Source organism: Coregonus clupeaformis, chromosome 17, assembly GCF_020615455.1.
Source record: "Coregonus clupeaformis isolate EN_2021a chromosome 17, ASM2061545v1, whole genome shotgun sequence".
Taxonomy (NCBI): domain Eukaryota; kingdom Metazoa; phylum Chordata; class Actinopteri; order Salmoniformes; family Salmonidae; genus Coregonus; species Coregonus clupeaformis.
Window position 1 is genome coordinate 31,144,073 of NC_059208.1, and position 5,629 is coordinate 31,149,701.

Below are 5,629 nucleotides of genomic sequence, written 5' to 3' on the forward strand. Positions count from 1 at the left end.
GTAGAAGTAGGTTATGGATGGATGGAGAGAAGGACATTAACTTACAGTTGTAGTGTAATGTATTGTCTGTATTTATATGCACAAAGCTTTACAAGATGAGTGTACATCTTTGCATGGGGACTTTTTGTTCTAAATTCCAAAGATTCTAACACCCCAGTTTAGTTCCCAAAGACATCAATTAGACCCAACCAATCAATATCCTGTTAATGTATTAGATTTCTAGTTCTGTGATCGTTTGCTCTTCCTCATGGTCTGTCTGCAGCAATAAGCCAATTCCTCTACGATCCAAATAATCTACGATCCAAATCCTCTACGGTCCAATTCCTCTACGATCCAAATCCTCCACGGTCCAATTCCTCTACGATCCAATTCCTCTACGGTCCAATTCCTCTACGGTCCAAATCCTCTACGATCCAAACCCTCTACGATCCTAATCCTCTACGATCCAAATCCTCTACGATCCAAATCCTCTACGGTCCAATTCCTCTACGATCCAAATCCTCCACGGTCCAATTCCTCTACGATCCAAATCCTCTACGGTCCAATTCCTCTACGATCCAATTCCTCTACGGTCCAATTCCTCTACGATCCAAATCCTCTACGGTCCAATTCCTCTACGATCCAGTGCCTTAATCATTATTTGTCACTGAAAGGCCCAACGAGACAGAATCAGTCTGAATGGGGAAGGAGAAGAAAATCATTGAACATAAAAATGCAACTAGCTTTTATTTCTGAATTGGCAGCAGTGGAGGCTCCTCAGAGGAGGAAGGGGAGGACCATACTCCTCAGTGAAAGTTATTATTTTAGACAAAACTATACTATATAAACTATATGTGTCACCAAATAATTGATTAAAACACATTGTTTTGCAATGAAGGTCTATAGTAGCCTCAACAGCACTCTGTGGGGTAGCAGCATAGGTACATTGTAGGGTAGCACCTCTGGGTACATTGACTACAATACAAAACCTAAGAGGCTCATGGTTCTCACCCCCTTCCATAAACTTACACAGTAATTATGACAACTTCCTGGAGGACGTGCTCCAACCTATCAGAGCTCTTGCAGCATGAACTGACATGTTGTCCACCCAATCAAAGCATCAGAGCATGAATCTAGTGCTGAAAGCTAGCTAGCACTGCAGTGCATGAAATGTGGTGAGTAGTTGACTCAAAGAGAGAGAAAGACAATAGTTGAACAGTTTTGAACAAATTAATTTCTTCAAAAATAAAGAAGCGAGAGAGAGAGAGAGCGAGAGAGAGATATTTTGTTGTATATTTTTTTCCACTTTCACTTACTTAGCTATTAAATGCAGCAAGCTAGTTTAGCTAACTCAAACACCCGGCTCAAACAGAGATGGATGCTATGTTAGCTAGCTGGCTATGGTTATCCAACGCTGGAACTCTTCCAAGTCAAGGTAAACTTTTGGTTTTATTAATTTATTGCCACCGGGGCCAGCCAGTGTAACTGCTAAACTGCTTGCTTGCTGAATGTACACTGTACTGCATGATTGTAGCGGGTTTACTAACGCATTAGTTCTAGTAGCTATGTTGACTATGATGTTAATATGGTGACAACGATGTAGGCTATGTGTAGCGGTTAGCGGTTAGGATATGAAGGTTTTGCTTGGAAAGGTTTCTTCGCATGGTCACAGACAGCTGATATGTTGTGTATTGAAGTCCACAAGCGAAGGGAAAAGGTGAGAGGAGGAGAGGGTGTAGATGCGAGAAGGAATTCTACAATGATCAAAGTGATCATGCTGTTTGTGGCTGCTATGAAAGGGAACTGTGTTTGCGTGTGATCCGGGGTGTATTCATTCCGCCAATGCCGTTGAAAAACATTTCTTAAACGGAAGCAAACAGAAATCAACATTTACATTAACATTTTAGTCATTTAGCAGACGTGCTTATCCAGAGCGACTTACAGTTAGTGAGTGCATACATTTTTCATACTGGCCCCCCGAGGGAATCGAACCCACAACCCTGGCGTTTCAAGCGCCATGCTCTACCAACTGAGCTACAGGAGGCCTGTACATAACTGATTTTGTCCAATAGAAACAATCGTTTGCAACTGTTGGACTAATGATTACACCCTAGATCAGCTAGATGCAGGCAAAAGTGTGCAAGGCGGTATTGAATGTGTCAATGTCTGTCACCCTGATTACTCAAATTTCTCTCAACCTGTGCACCTACATTGTAAACTTTCATTTAGGCTAGGTTGTAGCAACCTCATGATGGGTATAAGGAACATTTGACTATCATGTAATAGCCTAAACCTATCGATGTTACATTGAGCTGGGTGAATGGAATATGAATGACAGTCATCCAATATGCTGTAATAGAATTAAGGCCATGCTCATCAAACATCTTAAACGGCACCGACCGCCACTGGTTGGCAGGTGCTGTAGCTGCACACTAATCATTAGACTGAATACCATGTGATCTGACACAGCTCATTCATGGTTATTAGATATTAGATTCAATATAATTTCTAAAGCAATAAAGGGAAAGAGTGTTTTTCATTACTCCCAGAATGTATTAACAAGCTTTACTTGATCCTTAAAGGCTGATAGTTAATTGCATTTGGAAGAGGGGAGAAATGCAACGTGATCAAGGTATGGCTTGAATTGCTAAAAGGATGTAAGGTTTTGATTAAGATGAAAGTTGTGTTTTGGGTTACATCTTTTATTTATTCTTAATTTTACAGTATTAGCAAGGGAGCACATTTTTCATTTTTCCTCCAGCCCCTCGTTGTTATTTATGGATCATAACACCTGCTTGTGTTTAGCAGGCAAATGTCACCGTAGAACACACACACACGTCACCATAATATCTAAATGTGTCACCACGAAATCCGATGTTAAACTAAATCCGATGTTAACCTTTTGACATTGAGGTGCTAATTATATGTCTAGATATCAACATCTCCTCCCCTCTGTCCTTCACCTTTGTTTAAGTCATCCTAATATTTCTTATCACCGCTGCTGAGCCATGCCGAGCCCTGACCTAAAGCTTGTTAACATGAGACATTTCTCCAGATGGCAAATATACTCCTGGGAGGCGTCCATGTTTAGAATCTTTAGAATGTCCCCGTTGTCAAGGAAATTACAATTGATTACCCATAATGCAGTGCTCTCTCTCTCTCTCTCTCTCTCTCTCTCTCTCTCTCTCTCTCTCTCTCCACCCCTCCCCCTCAATTCAATTCAAGTGGGACTTTATTGTCATGGGAAACATATGTTTATATTGCCAAAGCAAGTGAAATACGTGAGAAGAAACAAAACAACATAACAAATGATCCAGTAAACATGGCACTCATAAAGGTTTCAAAAGGATAAAGCCATTTCCAATGTCATGTTATCAGCTATGTAGTGGGACATATGTGTCTCTAATATGGTCATACATTTGGCAGGAGTTTAGGAAGTGCAGCTCAGTTTCCACCTCATTTTGTGGGCAGTGTGCACATAGCCTGTCTTCTCTTGAGAGGCAGGTCTGCCTACTGCGGCCTTTCTCAATAGCAAGGCTATGCTCACTGAGTCTCTCTCTCTCTCTCTCTCTCTCTCTCTCTCTCTCTCTCTCTCTCTCTCTCTCTCTCTCTCTCTCTCTCTCTCTCTCTCTCTCTCTCTCTCTCTCTCTCTCTCTCTCTCTCTCTCTCTCTCTCTCTCTCTCTCTCTCTCTCTCTCTCTCTCTCTCTCTCTCTCTCTCTCTCTCTCTCTCTCTCTCTCTCTCTCTCTCTCTCTCTCTCTCTCTCTCTCTCTCTCTCTCTCTCTCTCTCTCTCTCTCTCTCTCTCTCTCTCTCTCTCTCTCTCTCTCTCTCTCTGCGGAGGGGTGTTGTCCTCTGCTCTCAGCTCAGACAAGACAGAGACGGCTGATTGATGATGAGCCTCAACCCTCCAACCAACCAAACCCCACAGAGAGACAGAGAGAATTGAACAGCTAAGGGTCTCCCCAAGTCTCTATCCCAGCAGTTAGACAGACAATCAGGCCTGGGTCTGGACTTTCTAATCTAATCTAAATCTAATCTGCCCATTATATAGTTGATGTGCTGGGGCCTAGGATGGAGTTGGGGGTATAGGACTGTAGATGGGGCTGGTGTAGCACTGAGACATGGCTTTAGAATTAATCATATGGTGCCTAGGAATCTATAAACAGACCTAGAGCTGGGGGCTGGGGTATGAGTCCAGGGACATGTCTCAGACCTGGAGCTGGGGGCTGGGGAATGAGTCCAGGCACATGTCTCAGACCTGGAGCTGGGGACTGGGGTATGAGTCCAGGGACATGTCTCAGACCTGGAGCTGGGGACTGGGGACTGGGGTATGAGTCCAGGGTATGAGTCCAGGGTAAGGGTTGGTTCCTCTGACTGCCTCTTATTCCCCTTTCCAGTCCTCACCCAGCCTCTCTTGCCTGCTCCCTCGCCTCTCCCCAATTACCAGAGAGTACAGTAATGTGCACATATGTTCCTCTACAGAAAGTGGTTTGCAATAAGTCCTGGCAGTGGCCACACTGTGAACGTCATGGGTGGAACATACAGAACAGAGCCAGCAGCAAGACCCTTAGAGCATCCCAAATGGCACCCTATTCCCTACATAGTGCACTACTTTTGACCAGAGCCCTATGGGGAATAGGGTGGTATGTGGGATGCATCCTTAACGTCTGGTGTACATTAGTGTGTTTCTCTTAATTGTGATGATGTAAACTCTTGGTAATGAAAACTCCCATCCAGTACAGCTGTGAGAAAGAGTGATGAAGACAGAGAGTGTAACCGCAGAGCAATCTACGCTATATATACACAAGTATGTGGACAACCCTTCAAATTAGTGGATTCTAATAGAGATACACTATATATACACAAGTATGTGGACACCCTTTCAAATTAATGGATTCTAATAGAGATACACTATATATACACAAGTATGAGGACACCCCTTCAAATTAGTGGATTCTGCAATTTCAGCCACACCCGTTGCTGATAGGTGTATAAAATCAAGCACACATCCATGCAATCTCCATAGACAGTATGGCAGTAGAATGGCCTTACTGAAGACCTCAGTGACTTTCAACGTGGCACCGTCATAGGATGCAGCCTTTTCAACAAGTCAGTTAGTCAAATTTCTGCCCTGCTAGAGCTGCCCCGGTCAACTGTAAGTGCTGTTATTGTGAAGTGGAAACATCTAGGAGCAACAACGGCTCAGCCGTGAAGTGGTAGGCCACACAAGCTCACAGAACGGGACTGCCGACTGCTGAAGCATGTAGCGCGTAAAAATCATCTGTCCACGGTTGCAACACTCACTACCGAGTTCCAAACTGCTTCTGGAAGCAACGTCAACACAATAACTGTTCGTCGGTGGAGCATCATGGAATGGGTTTCCATGGCCGAGTAGCAGCACACAAGCCTAAGGTCACCATGCGCAATGCCAAGCGTCAGCTGGACTCTGGAGCAGTGGAAACACATTCTCTGGTGTGGAAGAACTTGACTGGCCTACACAGAGCCCTGACCTCAACCCCATCGAACACCTTCGGGAGGAATTGGAATGCCGACTTTGAGCCTAACAGCAGTGAACGGCCTCACTAATGCTCTTGTGGCTTAATGGAAGCAAGTCTCCACAGCAATGTTCCAACATCTAGTGGAAAGCCTT

At 44.1% G+C, this 5,629-nt stretch overlaps 1 non-coding gene across 1 annotated transcript; it reads right to left on the bottom strand.

The window, feature by feature from the left end:
- Positions 1 to 1,949: 1,949 nt before the first annotated feature.
- On the bottom strand, positions 1,950 to 2,025 carry trnas-uga. The gene has a single exon. It is a non-coding gene; the product is annotated as a tRNA-Ser (tRNA).
- Between the last annotated feature and the right edge of the window lie 3,604 nt (positions 2,026 to 5,629).